The sequence below is a fragment of the Ailuropoda melanoleuca genome, chromosome 3 (assembly GCF_002007445.2).
Source record: "Ailuropoda melanoleuca isolate Jingjing chromosome 3, ASM200744v2, whole genome shotgun sequence".
In the NCBI taxonomy this organism is placed as follows: domain Eukaryota; kingdom Metazoa; phylum Chordata; class Mammalia; order Carnivora; family Ursidae; genus Ailuropoda; species Ailuropoda melanoleuca.
The window spans coordinates 7,784,680-7,808,223 of record NC_048220.1 but is presented as its reverse complement, the minus strand read 5'-3'; the positions used below and the strand labels follow the sequence as shown (position 1 = coordinate 7,808,223).

The following is a 23,544-nucleotide window of genomic DNA, read 5'->3' as shown; positions in this document are numbered from 1 at the left end:
ATGGTTTAAGAAAATGGTCCACTTTCACTCTTGTGCATGTTGCTGTCCAATTTTCCCAACACCATCTGTTGAAGAGACTTTTCCCCATTGGACATTCTCTTGCTTTGTCGAAGATTAACTGACCATATTGCTATGAGTTCATTTCTGGGTTTTGTATTCTGTTCCATTGATCTATGTGTCTATTTTTGTGCCAGTACCATACTGCTTTCATCATTACAGCTTTGTAATAGAACTTGAAATCTGGGATTATGATGTCTCCAGCTTTTCTTTTCTTTTTTTTTTTTTTTAAGATTTTATTTATTTATCTGTGAGAGAGCAAGAGGGAGAGCACAAGCAGGGGGAGTGGCAGGCAGAGGGAGAAGCAGGCTCCCCACTGAGCAAGGGGCCTGATGCAGGACTGAAGGCAGACGCTTCACCAACTGAGCCACCCAGGCGTCCCTGCTTTTCAAGATTGCTTTGGCTATTCAGGGTCTTTTATGGTTCCATAAAAATTTTAACTGTTTGTTCTAGCTCTATGAAAAATGCTGTTGTTATTTGGTAGGAATTACATTAAATGTGTAGACTGCTTTGGCTATTATAGACATTTTAATATTTGTTCTTCCAATCCATAAGCATGGAATGTCTTTCCATTTCTTTGTGTCATCTTCAATTTCTTTCATCAGTGTTTTATAGTTTTCAGAATACAGGTCTTTCACCTCTTTGGCTAGGTTTATTCCTAGGTTTTATGGGTTTTGGTGCAATTATAAATAGGATTGATCTTTAATTTCTCTTCATGCTGCTTCATTACTGGCATACAGAAATGCAACTAGATTTCTATACACTGATTTTGTACCCTGTGATTTTACTGAATTTGTTTATCGGTTCCAGCAGTTTTATGGTGGAGTCTTTGGGGTTTTCTATAAAGAGTATCATGTCATCTGCATATAGTGAAAGTTTTATTTCTTCCTTGCCTATTTGGATGCCTTTTATTTCTTTTTGTTTGATTGCTGTGGCTAGGGCTTCCAGTATTATGTTAAGTAACAGTGGTGAAAGTGGACACCCCTGTCTTGTTCTTGACTGTAGAGGAAAAGCTCTCAGTTTTTCCCCATTTAGGATGATATTAGCTGTGGGTTTTTCATATATGGCCTTTATTATGTTGAGGTATGTATGTTCCCTTTAAACCTACTTTGTTGAGGGTTTTTATCATGAAATGATGCTGAATTTGTCAAATACTTTTTCTGCATCTATTAAAATGATTATATGGCTCTTATCTTTTTATTAAAGTGGTGTATCACATTGGTTGATTTGCGAATACTGAACCACCCCTGCAATCCAGGAATAAATCCTAATTGATCGTGGTGAATGGTTTTTTTAATGTATTGTTGGGTTCGGTCTGCTAGTATTTTATCGAGAACTTTTGCATCTGCTGTTCACCAGGGATACTGGTCTGTAATTCTCTTTTTTAGTGGTGTCTTTATCTAGCTTTGGTATCAAGGTATAATGCTGGCCTCACAGAATGAATTTGGAAGTTTTCCTTCCTCTTCTATTCTTTGGAATGGTTTGAGAAGTATAGGTATTAAATCCTCCTTAAATGTTTGGTAGAATTTGCCTGTGAAGCTGTCTGGTTCTGGACTTTTGTTGGGAGTTTTTTGATTACTGATTCAAATTCTTTGCTGGTTATCAGTCTGTTCAAGTTTCTATTTCTTTCTGTTTCAATTTTGGTAGTTGATATGTTTCTAGGGATTTAGCCATTTCTTCTAGGCTGTTCACTTTGTTGGCATATAAGCTTTCATAATATTCTTTTATAACTGTTTGTATTTCTGTGGTATTGTTATTTCTCCTCTCTCATTTGTGAGTCTATTTATTTGGGTACTTTCTCTTCTCTTTTCGATAAGCCTGGCTAGAGGTTCATCCATTGTATTTATTTTTTCAAGGAACCAGCTCCTGGTTTCATCAGTCTATTTTTTTTTAAGCTTCTATAGCATTGATTTCTGCTCTAATCTTTATTATTTCCTTCCTTTTGCTGGTTTTAGGCTTTGCTTGTTGTTTCTTTTTCTACCTCCTCTACGTGTAAGGTTAGGCTGTGTATTTGAGATTTTTTCTTGCTTCTTGAGGTATGCCTGTATTGCTATAAACTTCCCTCTTAGGATGGCTTTTACTGCATCCCAAAGGTTTTGGACCATTGTTTTAATTTTCATTTGTCTCCATGTATTTTTTAAAATTTCTTCTTTATTTCCTGGTTGACCCATTCATTTTTTAGTAGCATGTTGCTTAACCTACACGTATCTGAGGTCTTTCCAAATTTTTTCTTGTAGTTGACTTGCAGTTTCAAGCACTGTCGTCAGAAAAGGTGCATGGTATGACTTCAAACTTTTCTATTTGTCGAGGCCTGTTTTGTGTCCTAATATGTGATCTTTCTGGAGAATGTTCCATGTGTACTTGAAAAGAATGTATATTCTGTTTTAGGATGGAATGTTCTGAATATATTTGCTAAGTCCATCTGGTCCAGTGTGTCATTCGGAGCCATCGTTTCCTTGTTTATTTTGTTTAGATGATGTGTCCATTGATGTAAGCAGGGTGCTAAAGTCCCCTACTATTATTGTATTATTAACAGTTTTTTTATGTTTGTTATTGTTTTATATATATGGGTGGTCCCATGTTGGGTGCACAAATCTTTACAATTGTTAGATCTTCTTATTGGACTGTCTCCTTTATGATTATATAGTGCCCTCCTTTGTCTCTTGGTACAGCCTTAATTTTAAAGTCAAGTTTGTCTTATAAGTATTGCTACTCTGGCTTTCTTTTGACATCCATTTGCATAATAAATGTTTCTCCATCGCCTCACTTGCAATCTGCAGGTGTCTTTAGATCTAAAATGAGTCTCTTGTGCACAGTATATAAATGGGTATCTTTTTTTTTCCATTCATTCTGACACCTTATGTCTTTTGATTGGAGCGTTTAATCCATTTACACTTAAAGTAATTACTGATAGATATGAATTTTTTGCCATTTTATTACTTGTTTTATCATTGTTTCTGCAGATTTTCTCTGATCCTTTCTTGTCTTCGTCTCTTCTTTCCACTCAAAGAGTCCCCTTTAATACTTTTGCAGGGCTGCTTTAGTGGCCACAAATTCCTTCAGTTTTTGTTTCTCTGGGAAGATCTCTCTCCATTTCTCTTTTTTTTAAAGATTTATTTATTTCAGGGAGAGAGAGAGAGCGTGGGGCAGAGGGAGAGGGAGAAAGAGAATCTTAGGTAGACTCCCCACTGAGTGTGGAGCCTGAGGCAGGGCTCCATATTATGACCCTGACATCACAGCCTGAGCTGAAATCAAGAGTTGGATGCTTAACCAACTGAGCCTCCTTTNGCTGTGCCACCCAGGCGCCCCTAAATACAGTATGTCTTGGTGTTGGCCTGCTTTTGTTGACTTTGATGGGAGTTCTCTGTGCCTTCTGGATCTGGATGTCTGTTTCTTTCTCCAGGTTAGGGAAGTTGTCAGCTATTATTTCTTCAAATAAGTTTTCTGCCCCCTTTCTCTCTCTTCTTCTGGTGTTTCTATAATATGAATATTGGTACATTTGATAGAGTCCTGAATCCCCTAAGTCTGTTCTCATGCTCCATAATTCTTTCTCTCTTTCGTTCAGCTTCATTATTTTCCATTACTTTGACTTCTAGGTCACTAATCCATTCCTCTGCTTCTTCCAGCCTCCTGTTCATTGCATCAAGCCTGTTTCCAATCTCATTCACTGCACTCTTCATCTCTGATGGGTTCTTTATAAACTCTTTCATCTGCAGTAAGGGTCTCACTGTTGTCTTCTATTCTTTTCTCAAGCCCAGTGGGTATCCTTAGGATTGTTACTTTAAATTCTCTAGCAGGCATGTTACTTATATCCATTTTGCTTAGATCTCTGGCCATGGCCTTATCTTGTTATTTCATTTGAGATAAATTCCTCCCTCTTGACATTTTTGTTAAGTCTCTGCCTCTTCTGTGTATTAGAAAAGCCACTCATGTCTTCTGCTTTCTTCGATGTGGCCTCTTCTCTCTCCTTAGTTTTGGAGTTTGTTCTGTCAGTCTTCAGGTCAGATTCTGGGGTATTTAGGATGATTGATAGTTACCCAGTTATGTTTTTGGGATGAGGAAAGCCTAGGATCCTTCTATTCTGCATCCATCTTCCTCTCCTGACCACAGAATCTTGATCCTGAAGTTATATTGTATAAAAGCAGTCCATACATGAGAATCTTCAAATTCTCTATAGCTAATGTTCCAATTAAAATTGACTCGAACCCACCACAACAGTCTTTTGTTCAGTAAACAAGTTTAATGTCTTATTTTTCTAAGAAATGTACATAATTTTGAAAAGAATTGGTATTTACTAAAAAGAACATCAAGTCCTAAACTAGCACCATGACTTCAGGTAAAGGGCCCTCTGCTAAAATGCTATTTCCTCCTGCCTATAAAAATCTTTGTGCTGCTCTTTGGAATTCCTTTCTATCTGCTAGATGGGATGCTGCCTGATTCATAAATGGTTGGGGAAAAAAAGGCTAGTAGGCTAGTATCTTTAAAATTTACTCAATTTTTTTTTTTAACACTACTCAGCAAACAACAAACTATATACTTCAGGTATCTATAAAAGGTCTTTACAAGATTCAGAAGACTTTTATTTTTTTTAAAGACGGGGGGAGACACAGACGGAGAGGGAGAGAGAATCTTAAGCAGACTCAGCGCTGAGAGGCAAGCTCTACAGAGAGCTCCATCTCGTGACCCTGAGATCATGACCTAAGCTGAAACCAAGAGTCGGATGCTTAACCGACTGAGCCATCCAGGTACCCCTTTGAAGACTTTTTTGTATCTTTTTTTTTTTGAAGATTTTATTTATTTGAGAGAAAGAGAATGAGAGAGAGCACAAACAGGGGTAAGGGCAGAGGGAGAGGGAGAAGCAGACTCCTCACTGAGTATGGAGCCCTATGTGGGGCTCGAGCTTGGGATCCTGAGATCATGACCTGAGCTGAAGGCAGACATTGAACTGACTGAGCCACCCAGGTGCCCCAGACTTTTCTGTATCTTGTTTCAAATGTCAATATGGGGCACCTGGGTGGCTCAGTCAGTTGAATGCCCGACACCTGGTTTCTGCTCAGGTCATGATCTCAGGGTCCTGGGATTGAGTCCCACTTTGGGCTCTGCACTCGGCAGAGAATCTGCTTGAGGATTCTCTCCATCTGCCCCTACCCCCTCTAAAATAAATAAACAAAACTTAAAAAAAAATGTCAATATGACGCAGAGGGGAGAAGTTGAAACATAAATCCAAGGACCATTAATCAACACTCTTCATTTTATTTTTTTTAAAGATTTTATTTGACAGAGAGAGAGAAAGCCCTTTGAGAGAGGGAACACAAGCAGGGGGAGTGGGAGAGGAAGAAGCAGGCTCCCAGTGGAGAAGCCTGATGTGGGGCTCGATCCCAGGACCCTGGCATCAGGCCCTGAGCCAAAGGCAGACGCTTAACGACTGAGCCACCCAGGCGCCCCTGACCAACACTCTTCAGATTTCAACTGTCATAAAGATGCATGGAACTGGTAATTTCTATAGCACCCAAATATACAACATAAAAGTCTATTATAGATTAAAACTAACACCCAAATTATACTTCAGCATAATCTCGTCCATGCTCATCGACCTTTAGGAACAGGCATAACAGTGTTCTTCATATATTTAGTAACTCCAAAATGAACAGAGAATTTGCAAACTGTACCATGTGAAGTTTCCCCAAGTCCCCAAGTTCAGTCTCATTCAGTGATACAAGATCATCTTGTACTTTACAACAGTATGGTCAACTTTCATTACATTTTGGATTCTTTTCCTCTGATCATATATCTATCCAGAAGGCAGGCACAGGATTTTAATATGGTAAAATATTATGGACTTGTCACCCTTGGGATATTTTTCAAATGCTTTTGGAAATTTTTATAGAAGGTAATTTCAGTCATGCATATTTGGGCTAATTTATTTAGCTGAGAATGAATACAAAAATAGCTCCATACGCATATCCATGAAAATTTAAGAAAATGAGAAAAATTAAGATTGGATCTAACTGCAGTGTTTCTGTATGCTGCAACTCAATTCACATTAGTAAATGTTTCAAAGACAAGAAATATGTTCTTCTCTCCCACTTAATGAGATCAACGTTTCTCGATATTTTAATAAAGCATTTTATATCTCTTATAGGCAAAAAGATACAATCCAAGAGTCTAAATAAATCTGAATTTGCAGTGAGCATATATGAATACTATTAAATATCACGGTCAGCTTACGTGATCATAATTCAAACTAAGGTCATGAAATGTAAAGACTAATCGTTCCTGAATCATATCCCATCAATAAATGACCAAAAGAAAATGTCTTCAGAGGAAAAACGTAGTTTCTAGTAGACTCCTACGACTGGGTCACTGGAAGTGAATTACTTTTGAAAAGAGGGTCTGCTTCAATCTGCAAAAAATCTGTACAATGGGGAATACTTTATGAACAATAAAGATAACATAACACAAAATTGAGCATTTCTAATAATATGATGGCTTCAGAAACAACGGACACTCAAAATAATGAAAATGCGTTTTCCTCTGTCGTCCGCCCGAATGGTAGCATTAAGTAGGAGCTCTGCGTGCACAGCTGCGCCTGGCCACAGGCGGGTTCCATATTAGGCAGGAGCCGTAGCGAGTACATAGGGAGCCGCCTGCCAGGCTGTCAGCCCTCAAAGGCCAGGATAATGCGGGCCTATTTGTGCAGTGCCAAGATGCACACCAGAAACCTTACCCCTTCCCCTAAGGTTCGCTCCCTTTCTTCTGGGACGAGGCTCTGGTTTCTGGCCTGGGGATGTAGACGTTGGGTAGGGAGTCTGTTGTCCTGGTTCACGTACAGACCTGTAAATCTTCCTGTTTTCAGCTCTACATCATCTTCCTGCCCTTGCTCCCACTTGCAGATTTTCAGCACACAGGCTCTTTCTGGTTCAGCCAGGTAGAGGGGTGTCCTCTCACCTCTGTGGCCCCCTTAGGGCTTGTTTCGTTCGTCAGCTCACTCCCATCTTTCCTTCTCCCGCTAACGTCTTGAAAACCTGCAAGCACTAGTGAGTCTCTCTGCTTTTCTTTGCTTCATGGATCTACTCCTTTAGGTGCTCCTATGTGTCTATTTTCGTGAAGTGTCAGGAGGGACAGGAAGTCCATCTGTCCAGTCAGGCCTCCATCTTGTACCAGCTGGGACTACTTTTCAAAAATTTTAACCAGACTTCTTCCAGCTAGTGCCTGTAACTGTGAGTTAAAGTCTTTGCTAACTTGTAGAACAGCTAACCTTTCTCAGCTCTAAACAAATTTTAAAACTCCACAGCATTTCAATTTAATATAAATTGATGGGAAATCAGCAGTGATTTTCATACCTGAATGATAACAAATTACTATTGCTACACCCAATGCTTACTTAAGAAAACCTAATCCCTCCAGTGAATCTTAAGAAGATTCAGTTTCTGTTTCAAGTTCAAGGGTTTCCTTACAAACTAAAAGATAAAATGTATTTTTTCCAATTAACTCAGCAATTACCAGCAAGATAATGAAAATAAAAATCTTGCTTTTTTCCCCCCCAAGAAGGCAATGAGTGAAAAGGATCAATGACAATAGTATATGGAAGTCTGGGGAAACATAGTTTGCCATTATTCATAAAATCAAATTTGAAAAAAAAAATAGCAATAATATAATCTTTAAAAATTCTACAATCAGATACTAACTTTATGACAAATACACCACTGAATAACAAATATGATTGTTAAGTGATGATGTGAATCACAATTAACTGAATCATTATGTTGATTTATTACTTTATTGCCATTGTCTCATTGCTGGTTCATAAAATCAGATGTGGAACTGATCTCTAGCCAACAATTCCCAAAGAAACAGAAGTATAACGAGAAGCACAAGTCATATAAAGGCATCTTAAACTCTGTACCATATTATACTCTATTTTTAAGATTTTAACAAGCTATAGAAAAACATTCTAAAGAATTACAAAATAGTATAGTTTCTGTGATCTAAACCCACAGAACATCTCCTCCATGCTGGCATTATCTTTTAACTTTTTAGAACTCAAATTTAATGCCGTGGAAGAGGAGGGCCATGGTAGAGGAGGAAAAAGGGAATAAACGGACCTCCACAATGTCGTCTCATTTCTAAATTCTCTAGTCAATTTCACACTCTCAGTTCTTTACTTATTAATGCTTTCGTACCATTAGCAATAAAAGTTACTTTTCATTTAATATTGCCGTAACTTCAAAATCCTACATGAGACAAATGTGTTTGGAATTAGGATCCTACAGTAAGACAAATTTGCACTACAGTCAGACTTTGTGATCTGCCACAGCCAGCTCGTTTAATTTATCCAGATGTCTGAAAGATGAAAGATCCAAATGCTGATTCACAGCAATCACTGGAATAATATTTGGGAACCTACCTATCGGCATCAAACAAAAAGTCAAGGAGTTTTCAATAAAAAAGTAAATACTTGTAATCATTTATATATTTGAAACAGCCCCAACTGTAAGAGTCTTGAATAGACCAAGGTAAAGAGAGTATGTGGTAAAATTCTGACTTTAAGGGGAGAATATGCTGGTAACCGTGCTTTGAAGCGAACTAATACCATGGTTTAATACATTTTTTTTCTTTCACTAAAAGCAATAAAAATGGCTAAAGACAAATATTACTAACATTTAACACGGCATAAAATTATAGTTATGTATACTGAAAGATTTTTGGTTTTTACTTTAGTATTTTTTTTAAAGACTGGTGGGAAAGTAAAGGAAAATAAGCTTATCTGCACTGCCAGGCCATAGTGGTTTTCAACTCTGATTCTAACAGAAGCAACAGGGACTACCATTAATACTTTTCTGTGCTCAGGGCCACTCTCAAAGATCCTATAAATCTTTAGCCCAAGATAGATGCATTAAAACAAAATAAAATTACATCAAAAACTGCATAGGCTGTTCGGATGCCTACTTAGGGTCTGGAACACCTGGCACAGATCAGCTTTACATTCTCACGTCTTCCTTGACCTTTCCATGTCTTTGGTGTAAGACTCTTTATTCTTCCTCTGTCATCCAGTTTACCTCTGCTAACTTACTTTCTTTCTTGGTTTTCTTCTCTCTCTCTCTCTTTTTTTTTTTTTATTTTATTTTTAAGTTTTGACTTTAATGCCAGTTAACAGACAGTGTTATATTAGTTTCAGGTGTATAATATAGTGGCTCAAGACTTCCTTCCACATATCAGCCGGTGCTCATCCCAAGTGCACTCCTTAATCCCCATCACCTTTCTTGACTTTGATGTTGTACTTTATCTAATTATTCCTCACAGGGTTGCCCTGCAGTTCATCCATATCAGAAGTGAAACTTCAACGTTGCCCAAAAGCTACACTGAAGTCAACTTATGCACTCTAAAGTTTTATTTAAGGGGAATTCAAGGTCACAGAGGGATGACTGCTTAATGAATATTCTAATGTGAGCACACAGTAGTATGGTATAGGGGAAAATACACAGGTTTTGATCCTTTATGCAGTTAAGAAAAGCAATACATGACAAAGAGCATGAGTTTCTGGTGAAGAGTAGTGCAGGTGAACTCAATGATACATCCTGGCAGAGTCCAGGGGGTACCCCAAGATGGTCTGGAACTCAGCAATGTGAAGGAAAAACTTTGATAACTGTTCCATCAAAAACATCTCTCAGTGATAAGAAAGTCTTCATCAAGTCATTATNAGCAATGTGAAGGAAAAACTTTGATAACTGTTCCATCAAAAACATCTCTCAGTGATAAGAAAGTCTTCATCAATTAAAGGGGATCTATTGTAGTGGGTTGGCATGGTACCCCTCTTTTGGATTTAAACAGATAATGTGGCCTAGAAATGGTCAGACGTATTGTGGTCTGGTTTGAAATTCGTGTCCTGCAATCTCTCTTACATTTTTGGAAATGTTTATAATGTTTTTGCAATGGATTTTATTCTAACTTAATTTCTTTCTTTCTTTCTTTTTTTTTTTTAAGTAGGCTCCGTGCCCAGTGTGGAGCCCAATGTGGGGCTTGAACTCATGCCCCTGAGATCAAGACCTGTGCTGAGATGAAGAGTCGGATGGTAAACAGACTGAGCCACCCAGGCACCTCTCCACCTTAATAATTTCTAGTTTCTTACTTATTCTGCAATGAGTAAGCTCATATGAATATAATAATAATAAGAAGACTGATCTTTTGATGTTAACATATACAATTCACCAACCTTCAGACTACGTATACATGCTAATGAAACGCATATCCTTCAGAAAGTGCCCTCAGTACGAGTTCTGAGGACACCAGCCTTTGTTTTTCACTCTTTATATCCAAACCCACAATGTTTTACTCTAGCCCAAATGCATTAAAATTCCATTTCATCAGAATTCAGATTTTCTAATAACTATGTTATCACCTTTAAAAACTAATGGCTACATAGTGGAGGTTATTGGAAAACCAGATGCTTAAATAATTCCAGGAAACCTATTTCCTTCTTGATTGTTTGAAACCTAATTAATACTAAGATATTCTTTAAATTGTTTTTCTTTTGACCTTACCCTCACAGAGAGATTAAGAAAAAGTCATAGGATTTTATTTTTGATGCGCGGGAATACTCGAACATTANATAGGATTTTATTTTTGATCCACGGGAATACTCGAACATTAAAATGATAATAACTTAAGAGCCAGAAATAACCCCTATTCTCTATTTTTTTTTTTTTTTGGTAAAGATCCCAAATTAAGTTGTCCAAGATATGAACAGATTAGAAGGTCAAATAGACAAATCTGAGTTTGTTTTGAGCGGAGAGAAGATCTTTTAAAATATGTGAATTCCTGCAGAAAACAGATAATATAAATGTGCTTTATTCCAAAACACCATCTGTAAAAGGTCTAACTTTGAGACTGCTGATCCCACATATAAGAAGCTTTCTGAGCAAAGAAAGAGCTGGAGGACGTGTATTGGGCTTAGTGACTGAAGTCATCATAATCCACAAATTTATGTGTGGGAAGATAGAACAATTCTTCAAAATATAAAGGTCTTTGTTCAGATATTTTTTTTAAAAAAAGGAAAAAAACTGCCATTTTTTCCCCTTAACATTTCATGGCTAGTTCAAGTCTTTAATCTATCCAAGCAAATCTTATAGACATAAGAAAATCTTTAAGCAAATGTATAATGTGAGGAACTGTTTGGTGAATCATTTGAGGATTTAAAGCAGGGAAATAAAACGATTAAATCTGCATTTTGGAAAACATCAATTATTTGCTGAGGGTCTGTCATATGCCTCAATGATTTGAGACTATGGTAGTTCCTAAATTACAACTTGTAAAAATCTGGGGAATAACTTCTATCTTATAGAATATTTCCTCAAACTGACATCAGGTGAATTTCCAAATAAAACTTTCTGGCTAGACTGTCAAGGAGTGAAGTTTCCTACTTGACAGTATATTTGCATTTATTGATTCATTTATTTTGAAGATCCATTTGGCTTCATTAAGTGATTCACGAATTGGGCTGTATCCCATCTAGCAAGTACGGGGTGGGGGATGGCTCCCTACTATGAAAAGGTCAGATAACTTACTTGACATTATTATTTGATTCCAAAAAGTCTGACATAAAGTGTGGTGTGTATAAATCAAGAAATGCATACTGTAATATACCGAGGTGAGGAAGTAAAGACATACATGTATTTGTTTTCTATTTTCTGTTTTTTTATGTAAAAATGAGTAGACTGCCCACATATGACAAATATAAATAAATTATATGTAGAGTGTTCATACTCCTAAATTTTTATCGATAGGGTATACAATCGAGGAAGGTTGAGGTAAAAAAATAAAATTTTCTAACACTAACACTGAAGAAAATCTCATGACATTAGAGTGGAATTATTTCTTAAATAGGACACAGAAAGTAGAAACCATGAAAGAAAAGGTTGAGAAATAAATAAGATAAATTGTATCACATTACAATTAAAAATTTCTTTCCCTCAAAAGATACCAGAGTGGAAAAAGATAATTTCAACAAAGGACCTGTATCTAGAATATCTACAAATCAATATGAAAAATGAGACCACTTGATAGATAAATGAACAAGAGATTTGAAAAGGCACTTTATATCAGCGGTTATCTAAAGCGTCAATGCACGTGTCCAGCATGCTCAACTCACTAATAAGCAAGGAAATGCAAACTACGAGTTCAGCGTGACACGTGTCTACAAACTCACCAGAAATTACAAACACTAACAATACCAAGTTTTGAAGAAGACGTGTAGCAACCACAGCTCTCACACACAGCTGGTGGGAAGCAAAGTGGTACAGCCACCCTGGGAAACTTGACTATCTATGCAAATTGAACCTGTAATCCATTCCAACAATTCATGTCTAAGTACATACTCAACAGAAATGCACGTATGTGTGCTCCAATCATAGTACGAACTCAAATTTCCATCAATATGACAAATGGTTAAATACACTCCGGTATGGCCCTGTGGTGAACTACCGTGCAGCCAGGGACAAAAGCAATGCTACACAAAATACAGAGGACGTTCACGCATACAAAGTTGGGCAAAAAGACCCAGAGACAAAACAGTACATTCTGACTGATTCAACGCATGCGGAGTTTAAAAAACAATAAATCTAATCCAGCACATTAGAAGAGTAGGATGAGTGGTTAGCTTCGGGGAGCCAAGAACACAGTGGTAGGAATCAGTAAGAGGACAGTGGTTAGGAATCAGTAAGAGGACCTGTGGGGATGCAGTGGTTAGGAATCAGTAAGAGGACCTGTGGGGATGCAGATGTTTCCCTTCTTCAGCAGATGGTGGTTACACAGGCACATTCAGTTTGTGGTCACTCACTGAGCTGTAGGTATGCTCTACTTCACTAAAACATAGAGACCAAAGGCTACCTTAAGCAACTTCAGTCCGAAGATGAATGTGTTATTTTCTTAAACAATGGGCAAATTTTTCTTCTGACTTTTCATAAAACCTTAACGAGGAGGAAAGATAAAAGTATTTTAGTATAATTGCTAAAATGTTCCCCTTTTTAAAAAAAAAATCATTAGCAAGTGTGTTTTTTTAAATTTTTGTAGAACTGTCACTGGAAACTTAAAAATCTTCAGAGAACCCAACTGAATTGGAAGTAATAAGAGGTGACCGTGAACACTGGAGCAATTACTTCAATGTAATCTAGAAACGAACAGAGAAAGAGGATAAAAAGAAATGTTTTTCACATAAAAGAAAAGTCAAGTCGTATTTAAAGAACTGTTGAAGATACGTATGAAAACAAGTACTTCTGAACTGAATGACAGTGCTTCACACTGCGTCCAGAGCAGGGACGGTCTCCACACGAGCTGTGCTCCACCGCGTCAGGCTCGAGAAGCCACTTCAGATGAGCTGAATTTTCCACGGGAGCTGGAGAGCCACCAGCCTCACTGCCTCGTTCTGAAGGGCGTGTTCCTACGGGCATGGCAGGACCACGTACTGCAGCTACTGAAGAAGTCTGGGCTACATCTGCGTGTTTGTTTTGTTACCAGCAACATGTCAGGGGTCTTTTGAGACTTACCCACCGGCATTCTGGTTTGAACCAAACTGGGCTGAACCAAAGCAGCTTGGATTTGAAATGGAAGGCCTCAGAGGTGTGACAAGGCAGGGGCCTACAAGTGGGTTTATGTAACGTTGTTGGGACGTGAAAGCTAAAGCTCTCTGTCCTAAAGAAAGTTTTTTATACTGAAGTATCAAAATCATAAGAGAACAAAGGTAAACAAATGAGTCAGAACAGAATTCAGGCCACAGTGTCAAGACCAGTACTCTAGGCTGAAAAGAACCTTAGCATAAATAGTCACAAATAAAAATGCTTGATAAGGGGCGCCTGGGTGGCTCAGTCGTTAAGCGTCTGCCTTTGGCTCAGGGCGTGATCCTGGAGTTCTGGGATCGAGCCCCACATCAGGCTCCTCCACTGGAAGCCTGCTTCTTCCTCTCCCACTCTCCCTGCCTGTGTTCCCTCTCTTGCTGGTTGTCTCTCTCTGTGTCAAATAAATAAATGAAATCTTTAAAAAAAAATGCTTGATAAATTGAAAAAAGTGACAAATGCAAATTTGATGATGTTGAATATTTTCTTAGACATAAAATTATAAAGTACTTATGTGTGCCAGACACTACTGAAATTGCTTTATACATATTAACTCATTTAATCCTCAAGAAACCTATGAGATAAGGCGTTGAGACACAGAGATGATAAGTACTTGTACAAGGTCACAGGAATAGTATTTGAACCCAAGTAACTGCATTGTAATTCCATGCTCATACTGGAAGAGACTGGTCGATTCTAGCTAAAATGTACACCCATATAAAAATATGGAGCATAGTAGCAATTATTATATTCGTCCATTCAACAAACATTTATTTTTGGTGTGCCAGGCACCACTCTAAGGTGCTCGGAACACAACAGTTTATAAAACTAAAGCTCTCTGCTCTCGCGGAGTATGCATTCCAGGGGAGGCTAACAGACAATAAACAAAACGTAAAATATGTAACTGATCTAATAAAATATATAGCTTGTCTGAAGCTATGGAGCATGGGGGTATGCCCAAAACATGGTGAATTATTAGTTCCTAAGGTAGACAGGGAAGGTCTCACTGATAAGGTGACATTTGAATAAAGATTCGACAAAAGTAAAGGACTAAACCACATGATTGTCTGGGAGTAGAACATTCTAGACAAAGAAATGAGCAAATACAAAGTCCCTGAGGAGAAAGGATGTATGGTGTCTTTAAGAAACAACAAGGAGACATTATAACTGGAACACAGTAAGCACGAGGGAAATTAATGGATGACTGCTTAAGAGAGAAAGTAGTGGGACACATTATAAAAGGCCAATGTTAGGGTCTTGGCAACTGTTTTAAGATGGGAAGCCATTTGAGGGATTTGCACAGAAAACCAAAATGCAAAGTATGTGGGGGTTTTCAGGGCTCTATAAGAATCCTTGGTAACTAGAAAACTGAGGTTTTCCATGAACAGAACAGGCTGAGAGTAACAAACAAAATTAGGGGGATGGTAATAAGTGAAGTGAACATGTCCCAAGGGCCAGGGTCCGTGTGGGCAGTAAGAAAGGAAGTGAGAAGAGGCTAAATTTTCACTGGCACTGTGGCTGGGAAGATGGGTCCGGATCAAAATCTGCTATGGTCGCCAGGTTGACAGTGGAGGCAGAAACAAGGGGCACGCAGAGTCAGCAGCACCACAGCAACATAATAAGTTCCTCAAAGAAATACTCCCAGGGAAAGACAGAACGCCATTTGGGCGACTTTGCCAACTAACAGACACTTTTAAGTTAGGCATTTGAAAGACCGCCTGTTCTAAAAACAAACAAAAAAGTACTGGATAGCACTGAAAGGGAAAACCATTTCAATTGTGGAACAATCATTAAAATAAGGTCATGAAAACAGGAAAATACTTTACACACAAATTCTCATGATAGCAATAATCTAATGCATATGGTTTGAAGATGGGCAAACCTGCTACTTTAATACAGTAAAATGGATGAATAAGGAATGACACAGACTGCTTAGGCAAACATATTTGAAATGAAGTAAAATTCAGTGTTCAATGGATAAACTTTATTGAAGTGTCCAGTAACAATGCATTTCAATAGGGCAATTTGGCTGGAACTGTACTCATCTGTAAATAATTTAAACATGGCTCGAGTTATGAACTAGCTAAAAAATAGTATGAGTTCTAAAAACACACCCCATAGGATAATTTTGTCTTTAAGGTTAAAGAGAGCTGATTTTAAAAGGGTCTCAGAGCCCCTTTTGTGAAGAGTTCCCTTAAAGTATAAAATGGTTGGCGGAGCGCAGGGAGCAGCAGACGTGGAGCCTCGGGGCTCCTAGCGGGAAAAGGGCAACAGCTCTACTTAACCAGCCACTTGGAGAAGAGTTTGAGTCACAGCTGTCTTGCTAGAAAACCCTCACTCCATCTATCCAGCTGTCTATACTGAACCAACGAACTTCAACCTTGAAGTACTATTTGAAGGGGACACACACATCAATAATTTGTATAATTTCAGATCTGTGTTTTTTATATACATAGTTTATATACAATAAACATCACTGTTTATTTTCTTCCATTTGTGAAATGTGCCAGAATCTATTCATCTACTTTTTTTTTTTTTAAACAAAAAGCACTGATACAGTTAAGAAGAGAGAGTGTGGGCTAATAAGCAGCTCATCATTCAGAAAGAGATTCAATGGAGATAGTAAATACTTTTTAGTTCTTTAGAGGGGTCTCTCTGGTCCTTCAGGATCAGAAGTATAAAAGCTGTAATTCCCTGAGGTTGCTAACTGTGGGACTGCTGCTTGTTTGTTAGATGGTGACCATCAGTCCAAACTGGTGGCCTACTCCGGATAGCTGCAAAGCTGTCACATATGTATTTCAGGTATTTTACTTTCCTATTACACTCCTGGGGCTAGAGTCACTGTTTCCTCACTCTCATCTCTTCATCTTTGGTCATTTTATTGGAGATGCAACTTTCAGAGTTTTTCCACGTCTGAGTTATTTCTGCTTGTGTTCACATTTCATGGATAGTTTGGCTGGGTATATATACGTCTAGTTTCAAAATAAGTCTCGTATAAAGCCATAATGACCTTTCCTCCTTGTGCCCCAGAATTCAGGGTTGCTGATGACCTTAACAGTTTGATTCATGTTCTTTTGTTGGTAACCTATTTTTTTTCCTTCTTTGGAATCTCTTAAGATTTTCTTCTTTATCTTTGGCTGATTGAAACTCTGAGAGTATATATATTTATATGGGAATATTTGATTCATTTCATTTTGCTTGATATTTGCTTAGCCCTTCCATCTAAAGAGTAATAGTTTTCTTCAGGTCTTGGGATTTTTAAAAAATCATTATTTCCTTAACTTCCTATCTGTAGTGCACATACATTATTTGTGCACATCGATTATCTTTGAATAGCCTTCTGTGTTTTATTTCACACATTATGTTCTTAAAAAAGAAAATAAAATAGAAATAAAAATATCACACAGTATGTTAGAAAGTGATAGACCATAAAGTAGAAGGTCCCTGCTACGTTTGAGCATCAAGAGTCAGATGCTTAATGAATGAGTTACCCAGGGGCCCCAGAAAATATTTCAATCATGTAAGTAGTTCTCATCTCTAATCTGCCTTTTATTATATGGTCAAATTATTATTTAGCAAGGTTCAGTTGGTTATATTTATTTTTTTAAAATGCAATAAATATGTATTGCACTTCTTCCAAGTCAACAATCTTGTTAAATCTTCTGTCTCCTAAATTTGTACTAATACTATCAATTCCTACTGAGAAGAGTGAGGCTAACAGTAGAATCCTTGGTTAAGATTAAATGACAGCAAAGTTAAGGGGTACAAATATAATGTCATTGATGTTTCCAAGTAATTTTCTTAGTTATAATCCAAGTAAATTTAATAAGACTAAAAATGATCTGGTCCTAGAATGCAACAATCTCCTGTTTTGAATAAATTAATATTATCTGGAAATCAGTATGGCTCATGTTGCACACAAACTAGGTCTAAAAATACTAATACCCAAGAGTTCCAACGGGATGCCATACCTTTGAAGTTTTTAGACCAATATGAAAGGCTCCTTCCTGGAAGAAATGATGCCTCTGAGCAAGACATTTCTTAAAATACTATTTCCAGAATGGCTTGCAACCACCATAAAACATTATCAGGACATTGTCAGCCTGATTGTTCACAGCATTGGTGACATAGAAAAACTGCCCAAATTTTCTGGAGCATATGATAATTAAGAACAGAACATTTTCATGATTAACAGGCTAAAGGCAGGAGTTTTCAATGAATCTAGACCGGGCAACTTTAACATCTTTGATGATTGTCCTGACCACTTTTAACTGGTTTAATGTAATTTTAAAATGTTTCCCTAAATGTTACATCTGTTAACAGTTAGAAACCAGCTGAAATTCCCATTAAGTTTTATTCAACAAACCTCAAGGTTCTGCTCCGAGAACCTCACAACCAAGTATCCTCTATGCTGTAACAGGATTAGTAGTATATTTCAACATTAATCTAGCAGTTGGTTAAAAAAATTTTTTTAATGTGTGCCCTCTCTAGGAGTTCATAATCAAGTGAGCAATATCAATTCGACTCATGGTATAAAAACCCATTTCTGCTGGCAACAATATGAAAATCCAAACCCATATCCCTTATATGGGACAAACACCCAGGGAATGGGCCCAAAAAAACACAGAACCAAAACTGGTGGAAACTTAGCTTTGACAAGGTACTACTGGGTAATACTTAAACCAGTAATCGTTTCTCTCATTTTCAAATGTGGATCTGTTTAATGCCTTCACTTGTTTGGACTAACCATTTGGATGATCCCAAAGTGCTCTGAAGCCTTTGCATTTAGCTGTCCCAGGTTTTGTTTTTGGTTTTGTTTCAAGCTTAGAGTAATTCAAGGCATCCTGTAGCAACATACTGCATCAACAAGTTGAATTTAAAAAATAATTGTCTTCCACTGAAGAGATCAATGTTCTTAACTACTGTCTCTTTAATTAAAGAAAAGGGAACAGCAAAGCATATTTATAATGTCAGTCACAAATCTGTACTTGGTTTAAATCACGGCTTTCAGCCAAAAATCTATACTGACATAACTTTTCACACAAGGATCATCATGGATTTTCCCTACTCTTAGGTTAATTAACAATCTTCACAATATCTGTTAAAGTTAATAAATATTTTTAAAAAACAAACCTCTATTTCACCCACCTAAACTCTTATTTCCCTTCAACTTTGTCACATAAAAATGAACACAAGCCAGGCAGATAAGAGGAGAAAAACACAGGGTTTGTGAGTGTGTGTCCTTTTTTAGATTCAGTAAAGGGAAGACAGAAAAGCATATGAAGGAGATACGGAGCAATGAGAAAGGAAGTGAATACAGGTGGATGCAGAATGCAGAGGTACCATGGGAAAAGGTAGATAAATGGAGAAAGAAACAGGGAGGAGAAAGGAGAACTCGGGATGACAAACAGAAAACAGAATGGAGAGGAGAGAGAAGAATGGAAAGCCTTAAAAAAGGAAGTACATTTGAGGTGGACTTGGACAAACAGATAAAAATCTAATGAAGTTGAAAGAACTTATCTGGTGCCCCATTAATAAAATCACTTGAATTTTTAAATGCTAATTTTTTAAAGACTTACTTATTTATTTGAGAGCCCGTGAGAGAGAAGCACGGTGGGGAGGGGCAGAGGGAGAGGGAGAGAGACAATCTCAAGCAGGAGCCCTGCTAAGCACGGGGCTGACATGGGGCTCCATTTCATGACCCTGAGATCATGACCTGAGCTGAAACCAAGAGTTGGATGTTCAACCAAGCAAGCCACCCAGATGCTCCAAAAATGTTTATTTTTAAAATGCTTCCTTAATCTCCCCTTTATGTTTATAAAACAATGCTCTAGATAGCAATTCAGGGTACTGCTTGAAGTGACTGATGTCTAAGGAGTACTACTAATGGGAACAAAGAAAAAAATGGTCATACTGTTGACTTCTGCTAAGTACTGACCACACCATGAATGCAGAAAGGTACGACTGTAGCTACTACACCCGCAACATATAACTTCCTAGATATGTCAGTGCCTTTAAGACTANTTTTTTTTTTTTTAAACAAAAAGCACTGATACAGTTAAGAAGAGAGAGTGTGGGCTAATAAGCAGCTCATCATTCAGAAAGAGATTCAATGGAGATAGTAAATACTTTTTAGTTCTTTAGAGGGGTCTCTCTGGTCCTTCAGGATCAGAAGTATAAAAGCTGTAATTCCCTGAGGTTGCTAACTGTGGGACTGCTGCTTGTTTGTTAGATGGTGACCATCAGTCCAAACTGGTGGCCTACTCCGGATAGCTGCAAAGCTGTCACATATGTATTTCAGGTATTTTACTTTCCTATTACACTCCTGGGGCTAGAGTCACTGTTTCCTCACTCTCATCTCTTCATCTTTGGTCATTTTATTGGAGATGCAACTTTCAGAGTTTTTCCACGTCTGAGTTATTTCTGCTTGTGTTCACATTTCATGGATAGTTTGGCTGGGTATATATACGTCTAGTTTCAAAATAAGTCTCGTATAAAGCCATAATGACCTTTCCTCCTTGTGCCCCAGAATTCAGGGTTGCTGATGACCTTAACAGTTTGATTCATGTTCTTTTGTTGGTAACCTATTTTTTTTCCTTCTTTGGAATCTCTTAAGATTTTCTTCTTTATCTTTGGCTGATTGAAACTCTGAGAGTATATATATTTATATGGGAATATTTGATTCATTCATTTTGCTTGATATTTGCTTAACCCTTCCATCTAAAGAGTAATAGTTTTCTTCAGGTCTTGGGATTTTTAAAAAATCATTATTTCCTTAACTTCCTATCTGTAGTGCACATACATTATTTGTGCACATCGATTATCTTTGAATAGCCTTCTGTGTTTTATTTCACACATTATGTTCTTAAAAAAGAAAATAAAATAGAAATAAAAATATCACACAGTATGTTAGAAAGTGATAGACCATAAAGTAGAAGGTCCCTGCTACGTTTGAGCATCAAGAGTCAGATGCTTAATGAATGAGTTACCCAGGGGCCCCAGAAAATATTTCAATCATGTAAGTAGTTCTCATCTCTAATCTGCCTTTTATTATATGGTCAAATTATTATTTAGCAAGGTTCAGTTGGTTATATTTATTTTTTAAAAATGCAATAAATATGTATTGCACTTCTTCCAAGTCAACAATCTTGTTAAATCTTCTGTCTCCTAAATTTGTACTAATACTATCAATTCCTACTGAGAAGAGTGAGGCTAACAGTAGAATCCTTGGTTAAGATTAAATGACAGCAAAGCTAAGGGGTACAAATATAATGTCATTGATGTTTCCAAGTAATTTTCTTAGTTATAATCCAAGTAAATTTAATAAGACTAAAAATGATCTGGTCCTAGAATGCAACAATCTCCTGTTTTGAATAAATTAATATTATCTGGAAATCAGTATGGCTCATGTTGCACACAAACTAGGTCTAAAAATACTAATACCCAAGAGTTCCAACGGGATGCCATACCTTTGAAGTTTTTAGACCAATATGAAAGGCTCCTTCCTGGAAGAAATGATGCCTCTGAGCAAGACATTTCTTAAAATACTATTTCCAGAATGGCTTGCAACCACCATAAAACATTATCAGGACATTGTCAGCCTGATTGTTCACAGCATTGGTGACATAGAAAAACTGCCCAAATTTTCTGGAGCATATGATAATTAAGAACAGAACATTTTCATGATTAACAGGCTAAAGGCAGGAGTTTTCAATGAATCTAGACCGGGCAACTTTAACATCTTTGATGATTGTCCTGACCACTTTTAACTGGTTTAATGTAATTTTAAAATGTTTCCCTAAATGTTACATCTGTTAACAGTTAGAAACCAGCTGAAATTCCCATTAAGTTTTATTCAACAAACCTCAAGGTTCTGCTCCGAGAACCTCACAACCAAGTATCCTCTATGCTGTAACAGGATTAGTAGTATATTTCAACATTAATCTAGCAGTTGGTTAAAAAAATTTTTTTAATGTGTGCCCTCTCTAGGAGTTCATAATCAAGTGAGCAATATCAATTCGACTCATGGTATAAAAACCCATTTCTGCTGGCAACAATATGAAAATCCAAACCCATATCCCTTATATGGGACAAACACCCAGGGAATGGGCCCAAAAAAACACAGAACCAAAACTGGTGGAAACTTAGCTTTGACAAGGTACTACTGGGTAATACTTAAACCAGTAATCGTTTCTCTCATTTTCAAATGTGGATCTGTTTAATGCCTTCACTTGTTTGGACTAACCATTTGGATGATCCCAAAGTGCTCTGAAGCCTTTGCATTTAGCTGTCCCAGGTTTTGTTTTTGGTTTTGTTTCAAGCTTAGAGTAATTCAAGGCATCCTGTAGCAACATACTGCATCAACAAGTTGAATTTAAAAAATAATTGTCTTCCACTGAAGAGATCAATGTTCTTAACTACTGTCTCTTTAATTAAAGAAAAGGGAACAGCAAAGCATATTTATAATGTCAGTCACAAATCTGTACTTGGTTTAAATCACGGCTTTCAGCCAAAAATCTATACTGACATAACTTTTCACACAAGGATCATCATGGATTTTCCCTACTCTTAGGTTAATTAACAATCTTCACAATATCTGTTAAAGTTAATAAATATTTTTAAAAAACAAACCTCTATTTCACCCACCTAAACTCTTATTTCCCTTCAACTTTGTCACATAAAAATGAACACAAGCCAGGCAGATAAGAGGAGAAAAACACAGGGTTTGTGAGTGTGTGTCCTTTTTTAGATTCAGTAAAGGGAAGACAGAAAAGCATATGAAGGAGATACGGAGCAATGAGAAAGGAAGTGAATACAGGTGGATGCAGAATGCAGAGGTACCATGGGAAAAGGTAGATAAATGGAGAAAGAAATAGGGAGGAGAAAGGAGAACTCGGGATGACAAACAGAAAACAGAATGGAGAGGAGAGAGAAGAATGGAAAGCCTTAAAAAAGGAAGTACATTTGAGGTGGACTTGGACAAACAGATAAAAATCTAATGAAGTTGAAAGAACTTATCTGGTGCCCCATTAATAAAATCACTTGAATTTTTAAATGCTAATTTTTTAAAGACTTACTTATTTATTTGAGAGCCCGTGAGAGAGAAGCACGGTGGGGAGGGGCAGAGGGAGAGGGAGAGAGACAATCTCAAGCAGGACCCCTGCTAAGCACGGGGCTGACATGGGGCTCCATCTCATGACCCTGAGATCATGACCTGAGCTGAAACCAAGAGTTGGATGTTCAACCAAGCGAGCCACCCAGATGCTCCAAAAATGTTTATTTTTAAAATGCTTCCTTAATCTCCCCTTTATGTTTATAAAACAATGCTCTAAATAGCAATTCAGGGTACTGCTTGAAGTGACTGATGTCTAAGGAGTACTACTAATGGGAACAAAGAAAAAAATGGTCATACTGTTGACTTCTGCTAAGTACTGACCACACCATGAATGCAGAAAGGTACGACTGTAGCTACTACACCCGCAACATATAACTTCCTAGATATGTCAGTGCCTTTAAGACTACCATACCACAGTCAGAAGAAGGCCAAAACCATACTGTCTCAATTTGCATTTGAAACAGGTATTCAGGGAAAGCCCAGAGAACAAAAGCAAAAACTTCAAATTTCACTCTTTTAATTGAACTGGAGGTTTGCCTGTATTATTCATAGCCAGGAAATATCACCTTCAGAAGTGAAAACTTAGATAACTTGAGTAATGAAATAATGACTCGGAGGAAAACAGCTCAAAATAATAAAATACAAGATTTCCTATTTGCCAGACAGTGTTGGTCTCCAAATATCCTGGTGTTTAAGCACTTAAGTAATATAATACAGTCTGGCCAAAACTAAATTAGCGGACATTAAAAAGCTTCACTATGAGGG

At 37.4% G+C, this 23,544-nt stretch overlaps 1 protein-coding gene across 1 annotated transcript in view; it reads right to left on the bottom strand.

The window, feature by feature from the left end:
- COMMD10 (COMM domain containing 10) overlaps nucleotides 1-23,544 on the bottom strand; it is a 203,304-nt gene that overhangs the window by 40,499 nt on the left and 139,261 nt on the right. The window lies entirely within an intron of this gene.